General features: G+C 38.2%; 1 long non-coding RNA gene across 1 annotated transcript; it reads left to right on the top strand.

The window, feature by feature from the left end:
- The first annotated feature begins 437 nt into the window (after positions 1-437).
- On the top strand, positions 438-2012 carry LOC112790602 (uncharacterized). Its single transcript, XR_003196702.2, has 4 exons — positions 438-563; positions 868-931; positions 1455-1829; positions 1902-2012. It is a non-coding gene; the product is annotated as an uncharacterized lncRNA (long non-coding RNA).
- The last annotated feature ends 18091 nt before the right edge of the window (positions 2013-20103 follow it).

The raw sequence follows: 20103 nt of genomic DNA, 5'->3' as shown, positions 1-20103 counted from the left end.
TTTTGTTCTGAAGCAAAGAAATTGCAAAGAATTCAATTCTTTACAGCTATAAGCATGGATTTTTAGGGTTTGCTGCAAGGTTAACAAAATCTCAAGCAGAAGAAGTAGCAAGTATGATCTTTGAACCAATTAATCTTATTGTTTTTTAACCATTTAAGCACATTTTAAAAGCTACATTCATACTATGTGTTACAAAATTTCTCGGGGTAGTTTCTATCATTCTGAATCAGATACACAAACATCACACAACAAGAAGTTGGGACTTCCTTGGTATCCATCATTCATCTTCAAACACTATTTCCAATGAAATCAACTTAGGTGAAGGAACCATAATAGGTGTCATCGACAAAGGTAGTACTTTCTTTTCTCCCTCTTACACATAGCTAAGTAAGCATTGAAAAATGGCAATGTAACAAAAAATCAGTGACTTCTCTTTGAAGGAATCTGGCCAGAGTCTCTGAGTTTTAATGACGAAGCGATGGTAAAAATCCCATCAAGGTGGAAAAGGAGTTTGTGAAGTGGGAGAGCAATTCAGTTCCAAAAACTTTAGCACTCCTTATGCTGTAATGCACCAAACTTTTTTGACATTATTTCTGGCTCTAAATTCATTTTTATATGCTTTTTTTGCCATTTGTATGTTTTATTCTGTTAGATTAATCTTTGTGCTCCAAGGTGTGAGATTAAAACAAAAATGAGTTGTGAGATTCCCCTCCTAATTCATTTACTTTTTTTCTTTTCAAAACAAAAGTTGATGGTAAATTTGAGAAATTGGCAAATTCTTCATTGTGGCGTGTAAAGTTATTAACTTTCTTTTTAACCCATTTTTGGTGTGACTAGTAGCAAATAGCCTAATATTGTATATAACAGTGATTTGAGGAGCTTCATCATTTGAAAACATGGAATTTCTTCAGCCAGCAAGGAAGAAGAATCGGTATGCTATTTTTATATTCTTTAAAAGCGCAAATCCTTTATTTTATCATATTAAATAGAAAAATCATGTCCTTAAATTCTAAATTTGATACTAATAACTTTCAAAATTTAAAATTTGGTGTATTCTTGAAAACAGTTTCTAACACAATTGTTGTCTTACTAGATTTATTTTTAAAAAATTTAATATAATCTCATATCTAAATAAATTTAATCTCATATATTATCTAATTAGCCATAGAGTGAAAGCTGACAAGTCTTTAAATAATATTACTGTGGCTGCTCTGAATCAACACGGCCATGGCCACGAAGAGGCGGCTCTACCGGAGAATCATCCTCCTCACCAGGAACCTCACTTTGGCGCCAACGCCCAAGGACAAACTCAAGAACATCCTCCTCATCACCATCAACACCTTCCACTCCTTCTCGATGATAATCATTAATTGATGACATGTCTCAATTAAGTTCTTAAATTCTGATGATATTCTTGATTTCAATAAGATCATCAAATCATGTATTTGATGCAGAAAATGATGATTCTCCAAGAACTGATAAGGTTGAGCCGATTCAAGATCAAACTCTTCCACCACTGGATGAACTGAAAGAAACTACAGTTAACTCTGGGGATGAAAATGATGCAGTAGGGTAAGTTCTTCATATCAATTCACTTTCATTTAATATGGATTTAGTCTCATGCTATATGTACAATACCTAGAAAAGAGTAGTAGTACCAATTTGGAACAACTTAGAGAAATACTAATGAAATATTATTCCTTTTATGTTACTATGCAATGAGTGGGAAATTGAATGCTAAGAGTGCTCTACATAGCTTGGGTGTTGTCCTTCAGAAGCTTTTGGCAGATCATGCATTATCGAATGGTCAGCAGAGCCTATTTTCTAGGGTATGTCCAAATCATAGCTTCTATTATTGAGAATGCATGCAGCTGATCACAGTAATTGATCATGTGTTTCAGGCTTTTCTAAAACACAGGCATTGTTTAGATGAGAAACTAGGGGCTGTCGCAATGTATGTGAGATATGAAGAAACACAGTAATTTATCTTGTCTTGAGTCTTTATGTTAGAGGATTATTTATTATTTTGATAAGTTTGTAAATTTATTATCTAATATTTAGTATACATTTTATTTTTATATTTAAAAGTTTATTTGTCTTGTTAGCTAATATTCTGTATAAATTTTATCTCTATATTTAAAAGTTTATTTGTATTAATTGTTTATTATTTTTCAAATAGAAAAAAAAATTAAAACATATAACTATTAAAATTGATGGTAAAGCCATCGCTTTTAAAATTAAAATAGACAAAAAACACAAAATATAAATGAAGAATTTGTCAGTATCTAAATAATTAAAACGACGGCAACTGTGTCGATTTTATTGAATCAAATATCGACAGACATGGCGTCGATTTTATTTAATAATATCAATGGCAACGTTGTTGATTTTAGTAATAATGTAAAATCCTCAAACTTATATTCTAGACAAAAATACCGTTGATTTTATTAAATCATTATCGACGGCTAGACAAGCCGTCGATTTTATTAGAATTTTGAAAAATCGACAAGTTTAATAGCGACCACCTCTGCCGTCCATTTTTCCGTCGAATTTTAATATTATCGACGGCTTAGCCGTCAATTTGGCCATCGATTTTAAAGATGTTTCTTGTAGTGATCCAAAATACAAGTATGAGAATAGAACAATTAAGCAGCACCTTTTCCCTTTTTTTGGATTTTCTTCAGCGCAACCCAAAAGCTTTTGAATTGCTCTTCGCATGTATTGGATTGCAAACTTTACCTATAACATTAGAAATCAAACACAATCAGCTTAACAATAGTAAAACTGTTACCAAATTTTGATTCAGCATTAATTATAAGTATAAAAACAACTATATATACTCACAGTGAACTTTGGAAGACAAACAATATATGTATCTACAAGTTCCATCATCAAATCAACAAAATCAGAGAATGGACTATCTAAAACCATCCCTATAATTGACAGATCTTCAACTTCATACAAAAGGCTGAAGAGAGTCAGAAAATTAATGGCATGATATACCGGTCAAAATGATAACTTGAATCATTACATGCACTTAACAAGGAGAAAAAATTGATTCATATTGGAACAAAAACATACATGAGTTTCCAATTCCACAAATAAAATTACCTAAAATAATTTCTGCTCATGAGTATAATATGAAATCCTTAGTGCTACAGAGATACAAAAACCTACTTCTCAAGAATCACAATGATGGAAACACCCTCTTTCACAAGCCATTTCAGCCACCATATAATGGACTGTAATCCCTTCCTTTACGTTTTATATGATCCTTAGTTCCTTACAAATAACCACAAAATCTTAATAGAGAAAGTATTTAACAAATTAATGAGATCTCTTCGGTGGCAACTAATTATGACAATGCAATAACTGTGAACCAAACCCAAGTTTTTTTCCCTACAAACCCATTGTTGCTTAGCAAGCCATTTCTAACCCTCCTTTCAAAGAAAAAAGGTCGAAGCTAGAAAGTGAATGATAAAAACCTACTTAGTTATAGCTCCCATTGAGATACAAATCCAACAAAAAATCTTCTATTGGAATTTAAATGCGATAATTTGTGTCATCCTACTACAGCTTTATTTTTTAAAACTTAATAACTAGGTAATTGTTTCATACTGACATTCTAGGTAAGGAACACATTGTGTGGCATCCAAATATAATTTCAAGAGATGAAAAAGCAAGTTACAAAACTGTATATCTTTTAGAATAAAGCCATAACTCCACAATAACTATCATGTTCAAGCATATATCTACAAGTCCTAATTTCTTACAAGTCATAATATCCAATCTACACTGAAATTTATTAGCTCTAGAATAAGTTTATAGGTTCATGATCCTCATTTAAGCCAATAATTGGCTTCCTAATCATTCACCCTTTTGCCACAACTTTTTATGTTCATGGGAAATTACATAGAAGAAGAAACAGATTTACATTCTCACATAGCTAACATTAAAAAGCTTCACTGAAATTATGAAATCTACTTTTTCATGTTTACTTCTACATCTTTCCATTGATACCATTTCCCTCTCAGCATGAACTCTTGATCCAATAAGTCACTATTAGGATCATATTCAACTCTGCACCTTGCCAATGAAAATGAAAATAGTACAAATTAGCAAGGAAAGCACCCAAGTAATACAAGTCAATACAGCTTTCTAAAAATTATACAGAAGACAAGTGCATAATAATGATAATATACATAATTTGGTCACAAGGCCAACATCTCAAGAGGATATGTCTTAGCATTATGGCCTGGAAAAGCCTTTTCTTTAACCCAATGTCTCTATTTATACCAATATAATACTCAACCACTTAGAGATAAAATGTCAAATTCCTAAGGACTAGAGTTATCAAAATTTAGGATCTGGTTGTTACAGATTATTCCATTATCCATTATATAAAACTATAGATCTCACTTTCATAAAATTAATAGCAATAAGAAATTGAATACTAGGTAAAAACAAATTAGCTGGTGACTAAATTTCAGATGTTCATTCAGAAAAGGAAAAAACAGTATGCCTCATAAGATTGTCTAAATGGGAGCAGCACTTATAAAATTGTATGATCTAGTTATCCACAACACAGAAGAATATATCACTAGCACAAAATAATAGTGTGTAAGAGATTCTTTTTTATTATTGTTATTTATGTATTTTAAAAGGAAAGTGAAAAATGAATACCTGAAAAATCAGGAAACTAAGAAGTAAGAAGTTCCCCAAGGTACGTAGCTGATGAGAGAATATTTTATACGCTTTTTGGCATCATTTTCATATAGTTTTTATTATGTTTTGTTTAAGTTTTATTATATTTTCATAAGTTTTAGTGCGGAATTCACATTTTTGGATTCAACTTTGAGTTGTTGTATTTTATGATGATTTCAAGTAATTTCTGGCTAAAATTGAGGAGCTTTGGAAAAGTCTAAGTCAGAGACAGAGAAAGGACTGTAGATGCTGTCGGATTCTGACCTCCGTGCACTCGAAGGAAAATTTTTGGAGCTAATAAAGTTCAAATGGCGTGCTCTCAATGACATTGGAGAACTAATATCCAGGGCTTTCCAATAATATTTAATAGTCTATACTTCAAACAAATCTAACATAAAGGTTTTGATTTAAATTAGTGAAAAATTCAGGTCTTAGAAGAAACTTATTATCTTTTCAATCAAGTAGAACATGCATGCAATTAACCTATTACTATGCAATCTATCCTATTCTAAAAAAAGAAAAACTAACTAAATATCATACTTTATTGATGTTAGGGAAGAGAAATTACCTCCGGAAGTCAGGTACTGACCGACCTCCCCACACTTAAGCTTTCCTTCGTCCTCGGTGCCATCTGTCAGGAACAAAGCTGGGCTGGTAGTAGTATCTCCACAGTCGGGACTGTCATGGCTTCCTGTACTGGTAAATGAAGTGGAGTTCGGGGTGTCTGGGTCCTTGTCAGGTCTGTGGTTGCCTGTGAGTAGCTCCTTGAGGTATTTGAATCGGCGCTGGTTGCGGCGCTCTCGTAGCTTCGCTTTTTGGTCTTGCTGGTCCAACCTCTCCAGTATTTGATGGAGCAGCTGACTTGCTGAAGGTGCCTGTGGTGTTGAAGGAGGAATGTCTGCAGCTTGTTCTACGGACTAGCTGGTAGTAGCTATTGGTGGCCTGAGATATTTCCCATTAGGGACGTACTGATCATCCCGTGGAAGCATGGCTTTGGTGTCTCCAGCTCTGTAGGAGACTCCGGCTGCTGAGATAAGATCTGAGACCAAGGCGGGAAAAGGTAAGTTGTCCACAATTTGTACGTGTCCCATGGCATTCCGGATGTGTCTTGGCAGGTTCAGAGGCTGGTCTGTAAGGATGCACCATAGTAGAACGGCCATGTCTGCAGTAAAGGAGGACTCATGAATGCTCGGAAAGACGTAATGGGACATAATCTGTGCCCATACGCGAGCTTCCAAGGTAAGTGCAAAAGCCGATATTCCCTTAGGTCGGGAACGATGGTATCCATAAATCCATCTGCTGCCAGGTTGTGCAATAACTCTGAGAACAGCGTCCCAGTCAAATTGGTATATCTGGCGCTTGAGTGCAGCCTCTTGAAATACGTCCAATCCTTCTGGAGCAGGGGAAAGATCTAGAGCTCGTTGAATGGCCTATTCTGTAATGGGGACTTGCTTCTGATGGACATAGATAGACTGCTCGGTTGGCAAGTGGAAATCGGAGTAGAACTGGACTACCCATGAAAGATTGACCTGCCGTGGCCGTCTCTGTAGGAATCCCTATTGTTGTTGCTCAATTCGCAGCTCAACAAATTCAGCAATACGGGTCGGGAGGATAAGAAGGTATTCGTTGTTGTAACTCCTTTTTGCCAGGATGGGGAACATTTGCTTACAGTAGTGGTTGGGAAATTGCGCAGTGTCCTTTGCAGGGAAGGCTTTCTCTTTTTCATCGACCTTTATAATCCTCTTAATTTTTTTTGTTGAGGGCTTAACTGCAGTTGAAGAAGGCTCTGCCACTAATGTTATTTTTGTTCCTCTCTTTGCTGGAGGTTTGGGAGTAGCTTTCTCCTTTTCTTTCTTGGTAGCCATCCTGAAAGGGAAATAGTAGGGACGTTAAAATTTCAAGGGTTAGAGTAAAGAAGAGAACGGGAAAGGTGGTAATCAATGCACAGTAAAGAAGAATGACGTTAACACATGGTCATGACTACATGTGAAAAGTCATCAAAGGAAATATAGCAAGTGCAGATGATGATAGTTAAATGCAAGGTGTTTATTGGCATGCCGGCAAAGGCATGAGTAGCATAGATTAAGCATTCAATGTCCAAGTTAGATTACCAAGCCTGTCAAACTAACAATTTATTTGTAATAACAATTATATTTAATTAATAAAGTATAAAAAGGGTTTTTGTGAAGAGCAAGCATTTAGAGTAGTAGATTAAAAAAATCTAAAAATAGTGCACAATGCCATACGGGCGTTTTCATAAACACATAGCATGCATGGTAAATAAGGTATTGAAAGTATTAAATTGAACATGCAAGCAACCCTATAAAAATAATATATAATTGTCAAATAATTTCTTAATAATACACAAGCAAAATATAAGAAATAATGACCCAAATAAATTTCCAACACCAATGAAAAAAGGTTTAAAAAGAATAAAGAAAAAGAAAACATAGATAATGAAAGGAAAAGAAGAAGAAGAAGAAAACACAAAAATAAGAAGAAGAATAGAAAAGTAAGGAGGGAAGAAGAAAAGAAAAACCTTGATAATGGTGGTGAGAAAGAGGAAGTAGAAAGTGAGAAAGAAGGACGAAGGAAGAAGGGGGGAGAAATAAATATGAATTTGGGAAAGAAAAAGATAAGATATTTTGGCTGAACTGGATAAGTTGTGCGGCGCAGGTGACGCGGACGCGTGGGTCACGCGCTCGTTCGAATAGCGCTTATATGGGTTGACGTGGACGCGTCGGTCACGTGGACGCGTGACATAATTTGTGCTAGTGGCACGAGGGCAGCCTCGCGCTCGCACAACTTTCTGTGTGAAACTAGTTTTGCCAAATTCTAGGGTGACGCGTTCGCGTGGTTGACGCAATCGTGTGAATGGCCATACTTTGAAAAACGACGCAGACGCGTGGAGCACGCGTTCGCGTGGTAGGGCTTGTACTTCTAGCACGAGTCCAGCCCGACTCTAGCTCAACTTACAGCCATACACCCATTTACGTCGATTTTACAGGGCCACGCATTTGCGTGAGTGACGCGGACGCGTGGGAGGCATTTTTCTCACATGACGCGGACGCGTCAGCAACGCGGTCGTGTGGGTCAAATTCTGCCAAAGGCACGCCTCCAGCCACGCTCTTGCATGACTCTCTGTAAAATCTCTTTTCTTCCTTGAGGCACATATGACGCGGACGCATCGGCGACGCTGTCGCATTGCGTGCCCCCTTTTTTTATGCAATATGCAAATGCAGATGCAAACTATAGGCACTAGTACTGAGAAGAGTTATTGAAAAAGAAAATTAAGAAGAGGAGAAGGAACGATCATACCATGGTGGGTTGTCTCCCACCCAGCATTTTGCTTTAACGTCCTTAAGTTGGACGCTCCACTAGCTCAGTCTTCTGCTGTGGGTGGATCTTCCAAGAGGAAAATCTCTAGCTCCTAGTTTTTCACCATCTTTTTGCTATGAAATAACTTCAAGCGATGTCCGTTGACCTTTATAAGTTCAGGGCTTGAGGGATGGCTCAAGTGAAAGACTCTGTATGGCTCCGCCCTCTCTACTCGATAGGGACCGTCCCATCTGGATCTCAGCTTGCCTGACATGAGCCGCATTCTGGAGTTGTAAAGGAGGACTAAGTCCCCAGGTTGGAACTCTCTTCTCTTGATGTTCTTATCATGCACAGCTTTCACCTTCTCTTTATACAGCCTGGAGTTTTCATAAGCTTCTAGGCGAAGGTTCTCTAATTCTTGCAATTGCAACTTCCGTTCAGCTCCGGCTTTCTCATAGTCCATGTTGCATTCCTTTACCGCCTAGAAGGCTTTGTGTTCTAACTCAATTGGGATATGACAAGCCTTTCCATAAACCAAGCGGAAAGGACTCATCTCAATTGGTGTCTTGTATGCTATCCGATATGCCCAAAGCGCGTCTTGGAGCCTGGTGCTCCAGTCCTTTCTATGAGGCTTGACTATCTTTTGTAGTATGTGCTTTATCTCTCTGTTAGACACCTTTGCTTGCCCATTAGATTGGGGGTGATAGGCTGTTGATATTTTATGAATTATCCCATGCCTCTTCAGTAATCCTGTTAGTCTCTTGTTACAAAAGTGAGTGCCTTGATCGCTCACGATTGCTCGTGGTGATCCAAAGCGACAAATAATATGGTTTCTAACAAAGGAAACAATAGTGTTAGCATCATCAGTACGGGTTGGAATTGCTTCCACCCACTTAGAAACATAATCCACAGCTAATAGTATATAAAGGTGACAATTAGAATTGGAAATAAACCCATGAAGTCAATGCCCCAAACATAAAAAATTTCACAGAAAATCATAATTTGTTGAGGCATTTCATCCCTGTTGGATATATTACCAAATCTTTGGAAAGGAGAACAAGATTTACAAAGGTCAGCAGCATCTTTAAAAAGAGTAGGCCACCAGAATCCACAGTCTAAAACTTTTCTAGCTGTTCATTGAGGGCCAAAATGTCCTCCACTCTCAGATGAGTGGCAGGCCTCTAAAATGGACTGGAATTCTGATTGAGGCACACACCGTCTAATTACCTGGTCAGTACCACACCTCCATATATATAGATTATCCCATATATAATATTTGGACTTGCTTTTCAGCTTGTCTCTCTGATGCTTAGTAAGATTGGGAGAAAAAGTGTGGCTAACTAGATAATTAGCTATAGGTGCATACCAAGGAACTACATCAGATACTGCCTATAAGCTATCAAATAGGAGATTATCATTGATAGGAATGGAGTCATCTTTAATGTGCTCAAGGCGACTCAAGTGGTCTGCACTAAATTTTGGTTACCACTGCTATCTTTAATTTCCAAATCAAATTCTTGCAGCAGTAGCATCCAACGTATTAGCCTTGGTTTAGACTCCTTTTTAGCTAATAAATATTTTAGAACTGCATGGTCTGATTACACTACTACCTTAGTACCAAGTAAATAGGCTCGGAATTTATCCAGAGCAAAAACAATAACTAAAAGCTCTTTTTCAATAGTAGTGTAATGAGATTGAGCAGCATCTAAAATCTTAGATGCATAAGCAATTACAAAAGGATTGTTACCTTCATGCTGAGCTAGTGCTGCTCCTACTGCATGATTGGAGGCATCACACATGATTTCAAATGGTTGACTCCAGTCTGGTCCCCTCACAATCAGAGCTTGTGTCAGGGCGGTCTTCAGCTTATCAAATGCTTGTTTGTAATTCTCACTGAACTCGAACTCAATATCTTTCTGTAGTAGTTTGGATAAGGGTAGTGCTACCTTGCTGAAGTCCTTAATGAATCTCCTGTAAAAACCTGCATGGCCAAGGAACAAACGAACTTCCCTCACAGAGGAGGGTAAGGTAAACTAGAAATAACATCCACCTTTGCTGGGTCTACAGAGATAACAGTATCAGAAACAACATGTCTTAGAACAATTTCTTGTTTCACCATAAAATGACTCTTTTCAAAATTTAAAACAAGGTTTGAACTAACACACCTGTCCAATACTCTAGATAAACTATCCAAACAAAGGCTTAATGAATCACCATATACACTAAAGTCATCCATAAAAACTTCCATACAAGTCTCAATGAGATCAGAGAAAAGACTCATCATACACCTTTGGAAAGTGGCTAGTGTATTGCATAAGCCAAAGGGCATTCTCTTATAAGCATAAGTCCCAAAAGGACATGTAAAAGTAGTATTTTCCTGACCTTCAGGAGCTATATGGATTTGAAAATAACCTGTATAACCATCTAGAAAGCAGTAATGAGATTTACCTGACAGGCGATCAAGCATCTGATTAATGAATGGCAAGGGGTAATGATCCTTGCGAGTGGCTTGGTTGAGACGCCTGTAGTCAATGCAAACTCTCCATGCGTTCTGTACTCTGGTTGTCAGAAGTTCTCCCTGCTCATTTCTTATTGTTGTGACTCCAGACTTCTTGGGCACCACTTGCACTGGGCTGACCCATTCGCTATCTGAAATGGGGTAAATGATATCTGCTTCAAATAGTCTGGTTACTTCCTTCTTGATAACTTCTAAGATGGTTGGATTCAATCTTCTCTGAGGTTGACGGACAGGCTTTGCTCCTTCTTCTAAGAATATTCTATGTTCACAAACTTGAGGGCTGATGCCTATTATATCCACCAAGCTCCATCCAATTACTTTCTTATGCGTCCTCAATACACTAAGCAGTTGTTCTTCTTGTTGGGAAGTGAGCTCCCTCGCAATGATAACTGGAAACTTCTGCTTGTCCTCAAGGTAAGCATACTTGAGGTGTGGAGGAAGGGGCTTTAATTCCATTTTCTACTCATGGCTTGGCTCAGGATCATCTGGGGCTGGTGAAAATAGTAACGAATCTTTAGTATGTTCAGAGGGTGTCCCCACACTTGGATCTTGCTCCAGGTGACTCTCTTCTATTTCTTCCTGGTGAGTTGCAGTTATAATTTCATCAATGATGTCACATTGGAATATGGAGTAATCTTCCGGGGATGCTTCAAAGCTTCATCCAGATTGAAACTCACTGTTCTGCCATCTACCTCAAAAGAATAGGTTCCCGAAAGGGCATCCAGCTTGAACTTTGAAGTCTTCAAAAAGGGACTTCCAAGCAGGACTGACGAAGGATTTCCTGAGTCATTTTGGGGCATCTCCAAGATATAGAAGTCAATGGGAAACGTGAGCCCCTTAATGCTCACTAATACATCTTCAGCAATCCCAACCACTGTAATAATGCTTTTATCTACTGACACAAAACGAGCTGCCGACCTTTTTAAGGGAGGGAGCCTTAAAGAATTATATATAGACAAGGGCATAATACTCACGCACGCTCCTAAATCACACATACAGTTAGCAAATATCACACCTCCAATGGCACAGTTAACCATACATGGGCCTGGATCACTACATTTTTCAGGTATATTTCCCATTAAAGCAGATATAGAACTACCTAAAGGAATAGTTTCTAATTCATTAATTTTGTCTTTATGTATGCACAATTCTTTTAGAAACTTTGTGTATTTAGGTACTTGTTGAATAACATCAAAAAGGGGAATAGTTACCTCAACCTTTTTGAAGATTTCTACCATTTTGAGATCAAGTTCCATCTGTTTTCTGGCTTTCTTAGCAAGGTGTGGAAATGGGATAGGAGTGGCACCTCTTACACCTTCAGCTTGCTGGGGTTCTGCGTTCCTTGGTTGGGCTGCTTCTGCTTCAGCCATGCCTTGTGCTTCATCTTTTTCTTCAACATCCTCTCCCTCCACCACATCCTCAGCTGTAGCATGTTCTAGCGGGCTTGGTTCCTCAGGATTCCTCCCTTGTAGTGTGGTTCCAGACCTCAAGGTAATGGCATTGATGCCACCCTTGGGGTTAGGTAATGGTTGAGAGGGGATTCCACTAGAGCTCGAAGGCTGGTTGTTGGAGTTATTTAATGATCCAATCTGTGAGACAAGAGCTTGCAAGGTAGAGTTCAGACCATTTAGAGTAGAAGTAAGGTTGTTTTCCATGGCCTACTATCTCCGATCAATAGATTGTAATAACTCATCATTAGAAGATGAAGAGGGATAAGTGATCTGAGGGGTCTGCTGAGATGCTTGAGGCTGCCTTTGATGAGGTGCTCTGTAGGCCTAATTCTGATTCTGCTACCTGAAGTTGTTATTGTTATTCTACCTCTGGTTTCCATTGTTATCTCTGCCTCCTCTATTATGATTGTCCCTCCAATCCTGGTTAGAATTATCTCTCCAACCTTGGTTGGAATTGTCCTGCCATCCATGGTTGTAGCTGCCACCTTGATTGTATCCTTGATTGGGGTGGTCATAGAAGTTATGAGTGGCTGCCACAGTTTTGTCTTCCTGTTGGAGCTGCGGACATTCATCAGTATAATGACTATAATCAGCATAGATCCCGCATACTCTTTGTGGAACCAACTGTTGGCTTTGCTGTGGTGGAGAAGGCTGAGCTTGCTGAGCTTGTTGTTGACTCAACTGCATCTGCTTCAGTAAGTTGGTCATTTCACATATACTCTGAGTTAGAATAGTAGTCTCCTTGTTAGAGGATACCTCTACAACAGCTTTGGAGTTGCTTTGCCTTTGCCTGTGATTCCTAGTGGATTCAGCTAAGTCGCTAATCAGTTGCCATGCTTCATCAGTAGTCTTGTACTTTTTCATTGGCCCATTGCTAGCACCTTCCAATGTGGTCTTATCTTGAGGCTTCATGCCCTGTGTGAAGTAGCCGAGCAACACTAACTTCTCAATCATGTGGTGGGGGCATGCTTCCAGAAGATTGTTGAAGTGCTCCCAATATTCGTGGAGAGTCTCGGATTCGCCTTGAACAATCATGGAAATTTCCTTCAACAATCTATTAGTAACTTCAGCTGGAAATAATTTTTCCAAAAATTTCCTTCTAAGCGTATCCCAGTTAGCAATAGTCGCTCTAGGTTGGGCGTAGTACCACTCTCTTGCCTTTCCCTCAAGAGAGAATGGGAACGCTTTTAACAGAATATAAGTTTCATCTGCACCATTACGCTTGACAGTAGAACAGGCTGCCTGGAAATCCCTAAGGTGCTTGATAGGCTCTTGAGCAGGTAAGCCATGAAACTTAGGCATCAAGTTGAGTAGTGCAGTCTTTAGTTCAAAATATGTAGCCACCGCTGGGTGATGCACTTGATATGGTTGCAGTGTAAAATCAGGGGCTCAAGCTTCCTGGATAGTAACTCTCCTAGGTGCTGCCATGTCACCTGCACGTAAATCAACTGAATCAGTAGAAAGGGAGCTTGATTCTTCCTTAAGTGACGTTTCAGATTCGTCCTCGGAGAGGATTAACCGATGCCGAGCTTGCCTTATACGTGAAATAGTTCTTTCAATCTCAGGATCAAATACTGGCAAGCTTGGATCAGGAAGTGAACGCGTCATTCAATGAAAGAAACATGTAGCTCATAGTAGAAAAATAAAAAGAAAAATGCAAATAAATAAATTCCAATCAATAAATTAGCACTATATTGCAACTCCCTGGAAACGACGCCAAAAATTGACGTGGCAGAAATTAGAAGATTAAGAATTATTAACTAAAATGGCATTGCAAGTACAACTCTTATCCAGCAAAATTCCACTTGTCAATTTAGAAAAGAGTTGTCACAAAATTAGAATTAAAATACTGGGAGTATGAGTCCCAGGTCGTCTCCCAACGAGTTGCAGAAAGACATGCTATTTTATTAATCAAAAGTTTTCCAAAATGGTTTTGAGATTGATAAACAGGAAATTAAATATGAGAATTTATGTAATTTAAATAAAAATCTTGACCGAGAGAAGATTAATCAGAAGTTCTATCCTTGTTGGAATTTTCTCAAGATCAATTAATAATTAGTAGTTGTTTCTACTTAGTTAACCCTCAACGAATGAAGGAAAGTCAAGTTAAAAGTCAACTTCTATTCACAAGTCCTAATCCTCTCCCTTGGGAAGGATTAGAGTTAGTGACTAACAAGCCAACCAACAACGAACTAATTACAATTGAACTCTTGAGTATTCCAACTCAAGGTTCTCCTTTTAATCAACTCCCAATCAAGTTGGGAAACTACTCTATTATCATAAATGTAAACTTCACAAAATTAAAAGGGGAAATAAAAAGAGACATGATAAACAATAATCAAAGAAATCAACTAAAAAGAAAAATAGTCTTGTATTAATGAACTCTAAAAATAATCCAATTGTAACTCTGGACAAATTAAAGATATGAAAGAGTAAGTAAAAAGTAACTAAACAAACTAGAATGACCAGTTCTGGAGGTAGACTCTTTTCAATAACCAAAGCAAAATCTTCAAATCCTAAAACTATGAATGTGGAGAAAAACCTAGAGGAAGAGGTAGAATTCTCTCTCTAGATAAAAAAAACTAAAACTCGAAATTATGCGGAATGAGAAAATTGTCCTTAGTCTCTGCATGTTTCCTCGCTCTAATCTGCGTTTCTGGGCCGAAGGCTGGGTTAAAATGTGGCCCAGAATCCATGCCAGCGGTTTCTACAAATTCTGCAGATCACGCACATCACGCGACTGCGTCGTCCACGCGTTCGCGTCATCCAGCATTTTTCGTGCCATGCGTGCGCATCATCCACGCATTTGCGTCACTCGTGCAGCTTCCAATCCACGCGTTCGCGTCAGGCACGCGAGCGCGTCACTGCGATTTCCTCCATTTCGCGCGGTCACGTGAGCCATGCGCCCGCGTCACTTCTCGCTGGTCACCTCCTCAATTTCTTGTGTTCCTTCCATCTTTGCAAGCTTGCTCTCCATTCTCTAAGCCATTCCTGCCCTATGAAGCCTGAAACACTTAACACACAGATAACGGCATCGAATGGTATAAGGGAGAATAAAAATATACAATTAAAAGATCTTTAGGAAGTAAGTTTTCAATCATAGAACATTTTTAAGAAGGAATTATAAATACATGGAAATCATATGAATAAGTGGGTGAAGACTTGATAAAACCACTCAATTAAACACAATATAAATCATAAAATAATGGTTTATCAGTGGCACTTTGAGTAGGATTACCAAGGGAATGGACTGCAGGAGCTTCACCCCCATTCAGATTAGATGACGACTAAGCCGGGGTTTGATCTAAAGCAGAGGAGATTAATGACTGCTGACCCGATGTTAATCATTTACAACCTGCCATGGAATGAATCATCAGAAGTTGGAGTAGATGGTGAAAAAAATTGATCTAGAACGAAGAAGCATCTTCGAAGACTCAACCGGTTTCATACCATTGATTTCACACCTATCTAGTAACATTTTATTTATTTATCTGTTTATGTGTTTTCTCGTGATAACTATATTTTCTATCCGCCTGACTAAGATCTACAAGATAGCCATTGCTTGTTCAAACCAACAATCTCTGTGGGATCAACTCTTACTCACCTGAGGTATTACTTGGACGACCCGGTGCACTTGCCGGTCTATCTGTGCGAATATTTTGGAGCCAGTTTTGTGCACCAGGTTTTTGGCGCCGTTGCTGGGGATTGTTTGAGTTTGACAAACAACCGGATTATCTTGTTGCTTCAATGAGGTACTTTTTATGGTTTATTTGCTCATTTGTCTGTGTCTTTTATTTCCTTTTTCAAAAATTTTTCAAAATCTTTTCTTTTCTTTGGTAATCTTTGTTTTTTGTTTGAGTCTTGTGTCAGTCTTTAAGTTTGGTGTCTCTTTTTATCTTTGGTCCCTTTGGTACCATTGATCTGTCTTTTCTTGAGTTTTTAGAAAATTGTTCTTGTTTTTCTTCTTGGTATTCGAACTGTTCTTGTTACTTTCTTTTATTTGATTTTAAATTCTTTAAGTTTGATGTCTTTTGGTGTTTTTCTTGCAAATTTCGAAAAATTAGTGTCTTGGATTTTAAAATTTTAAGTTTGGTGTCTTTTTATGTTTTTCTTTTCTTAAATTTTCGAAAAAGTGTTCTTGAATGTTCTTCATTATGTTCAAATTGTTCTTGGTGTTTTTCTTTGTTTGATCTTTAAAATTTTATGTTTGGTGTCCTTTTTGTGTTTTTCCTTCAAAAATTTTGAAAATCATAACCTTTGATTTAAAAAATTTTTAAATTTGGTGTTTCCTTGTTAAATAAAGTTTAATTTTTAAATTTTAAATCCTATCTTTTAAAATATTTTTCAAATCCTTATCAAATCTTATCTTTTTCAAAATATTTTCAAATCTTTATCTTATCTTTTTATCTTTCATTGAATTTCAAAAAGACCCTATCTTATCTTATTTTGAATTCAAATTTTAAAATTCAAAATTCAAAATCTTTATCTTATCTTAAATCAATTTCAAATTTCAAAATCTTTCAAATATTTTCAAATCTTTTCTTTCTAGATTCTTGATCTTTAAAAATTTCAAATTTGAATTTTAAATCTTTAAATTTTAATTTTCATAATCTCAAATTTAAATTTCAAATCTTTTAAATTTTAAATTTTAAATTTTTAAATCTTATCTTATCTAGTTTGATTCTTTCTTTTAAATTTTAAATTTCAAATCTTTTCTTTCTCTTCAAATTCAAATTTCAAATTTTTTTGTTTGACTTTCTCTTTTTAAATTTTAAAATTTTTAAAATCAAATCTGTTATCTTTCTTTTTAAATATTGTTAGTTAATTTTTTGTCTTTCTTTTTGAATTTCAAAAATTTTTAAATCCATTTCTTTCTAATTTTTTGTTTTATTTTCTAATTTTTTAATTTATTTTTTCATTTTTATTTATTATTTTCAAATTTAAAAAAATTTTAAATTCCTTTTTCTCTTTAGTTTTTGAATTCTCCCTCTTTATTCTCTTCTATTTCTTTTGGATATCTCACTGGGAGCTCTCTATACTGTGACATAGAGACTCCCATTTTTCTTTGTCTCTTATTTATGTATGTAGGAACACTGAAGTCACCATGGATCCAAAGGTGAATATACGAATTGGGAGACCTCTGAGCTCCTATACATTTAACACTCCTATTGACTCAGATGACTTTAAGGTTAACATAGACCAGGTCCTGCTATTACGGTAAAAGTGCTAGTTTCATGGACACCCACAGGAAGACCCCAGTAAGTTCATCTCCTACTTCCTGCAGTTCTGTGACACTATAGAGGATAATGGAGTGGACCTTGAAGTCCCCAGGCTAAAACTCTTCCCATTTGCTCTAAGTGCTCAAGCAAATGAATCATGGTATATTAAACTTAGAGGAAATGTGAACACCTGGAATAAGTTTGTTAACGAATTCCTGAATAGGTTCTCTCCCTTACAGAGATTAATTAAGCTAGTGACGGATGTTCAGACCTTCAGGCAGAAGGAGAGCGAGTCCCTCCATGATGCTTGGGAGAGGTACAAGCTGATGTTCAGGAATTGCCCTCCCCATATGTTCTTAGGATGGGGCAAGACGATCATATTCTATGAAGCCATCTCTGAGACATCCAGGAAGATAGTAGATTACTTTGCAGGCAGTTCTCTGTACTTTATAGAGACACACGAAGAGGCAGATAAGCTTATTGAGATAGCTACCAATAACCAGCACTTATACTCCTGTGAGGAGATCCTAGTTAGGACAGAAGTTCTATATATGGAGATTGTAGCTGCACCCCCTACTGAGATTTATAATGCTCCTAGTGATATGAGTGGTAACTACCCTCAAGGAGACACTTACACCCATGACCAGTAAACACCTGAGTAGGTTAAAATTTCTCTTACTAAGTTGTTTGAGGAGGTGCATCCCTATAGGGACTTCACAGAAAGCTTGATGCTCTCTGGGAATGAGACCATAAAAGAAGGTGGAACAGTAGTCTGCACCAAGGAGGCCAAACCTCAGGAGTCTGCTACTGAGGGACTTAAGGCAGTCAGGGACTAGAAGGATCCTGAAAATGCTAGTAAGAACGCCCCTACATAGGAGAAGGAACCTCAAGTTGATTCTTTTCTGGGCGTGCAAGAGGAGCCTGTGACTACCACAGAGCACGCCCTTGCAAAGGTGAAAGAACCACAAGAGCAACCTTTCATAGGCGTGCAAACAGAACCAGAAGATGAGCAACTGGCTCATTTCCTAGCAGGACTCAAGAAGCTGCAAGTCAATATCTCTTTTGCAGAGGTATTGGAAAAGAAGACCCCTTGTTAGGGCTGTCTAAAAGGCATTCTTTTTGAAAAGAAGGACCTAAGGGGAGATGAGACTGTGGTACTAACCAAAGAGTGTAGTGCTTTAGTCCAGAATGAACTACCACAGAAGATGCCCGACATAGGGAGCTTTCAGCTGCTATGTCCTATTAGAAATATCACTTTTGACAAGGCCTTGTATGATCTTGGCTTAAGTTTGAATCTGATACCTTCATCTGTGATGAAGAAGCTGGGAATCCAAGAGGCACATACAACAAAGATTACGCTACAAATGAATGACCAGTCTTTGAGGCAAGCACACGAGCCAGTGGAGAACGTACTGGTAAAGGTTGGAGAGCTCTTCTTCCTTGCAGGCTTTGACATGGGAGAGGATGCGAATGACTCCATCATTCTCAGAACCTCACTCTTGGCTACTAAAAAAACCCTGATAGATGTTGAGCAAGGAGAGAAGGCATTGAGGTTGCATGAGGACTAGATGGTGTTTGAGGTTCTTAACCCTCTATTACCCCCTAACAAGGGAGGCACTTACATAAAGGATTCAGCATTCAAGCCTCCTCCCTTGGATGAAACCAATTAACCCCCCACCACCAAATGTAAGTTTGGTGTTGGGTGTGCAATCAACCAAGGAAGAGGGTCCTAAGAGAATAATGCCTAAGGGATGGAGGACCAAAAAGATCCCTACTGAAGGTTTCTCACCATGGAAGATGGGAGTATTTACTTATCTCATCATAGTATTCACCATGGAAGAGGGAAATGGCAAAAAGGGACACCAACATATTGCTGCAAGCCCAACCCTGCCTCATGCAGTGAACAAGATCCTATCTCTTGAGCGTATTAAGCTAATCCATGAAAGCATAGGAAGGATGCTCCCAGTAAGGAGTAAGAATTTAATCCTCTATGACTACCTTCCTCTATGAAAGGAGTTGTTCGTCAAGCTAATGATGGTAAAGAAGCACTTGTAGGGAGGCAACCCAACCATGAGTAGAGTACTTTTGTTTTTCTTTTGTTTATTTTCATTTGAGTTCATTTTAGTTTAATTCCTTTACTTTTCCCTTTCTTTTTAATGTTTGTGATTATGTGCAATAGTTAGAATAGAGACAGAGACGTTCAGAGATGGAAATAGAACACCCTAGAGTAGACCCTTGCTGGCATTGAACGTTAGACAAGAAGGCAAGGGGGCGTTTATCACCCCCAATGGGTGAGAAAGCTGGCATTGAACGCCAAGGGAGGAGTCCCTAGAGGGCGTTCAATGCCCACAATAGAGCTAGAAGCTGGCGTTAAACGCCAGCCAAGAGTAAAGACCTAGCGTTGAATGCCAGGAAAGGAGACCCTCAAAGGCGTTCAACGCCTTATGTGTAGCAAAGACCTAGAGTTGAACGCCAGCCAGGTAGCAAAGACCTGGAGTTGAACGCCAGGAAGGGAGATCCTCAAGGGCGTTCAACGCCCTATATGGAGCAGGAAGCTGGCGTTGAACGCTAGCTAAGGAGCAGAGACTGGGCGTTCAACGTCCACAAGGGGACAAGGAATTCAAATTTCCTAGCCTCTCAGGATCAGTGGGTCCCACAGATTTTACACCTACCCCACCTATCATTCACCCAGTGAGGAGTCCCTAGAGGGCGTTCAACGTCCACAATAGAGCTAGAAGCTGGCGTTAAACGCCAGCCAGGAGTAAAGACCTGGCATTGAACGCCAGAAAAGGAGACCCTCAAAGGCGTTCAACGCCCTATATGGAGCAAGAAGTTGGTGTTGAACGCCAGCTAGGGAGCAAAGACCTGGAGTTGAATGCCAGGAAGGGAGATC

This window comes from Arachis hypogaea, chromosome 3, assembly GCF_003086295.3.
Source record: "Arachis hypogaea cultivar Tifrunner chromosome 3, arahy.Tifrunner.gnm2.J5K5, whole genome shotgun sequence".
NCBI lineage: Eukaryota > Viridiplantae > Streptophyta > Magnoliopsida > Fabales > Fabaceae > Arachis > Arachis hypogaea.
This window is presented reverse-complemented; position numbering and strand designations above follow the sequence as displayed.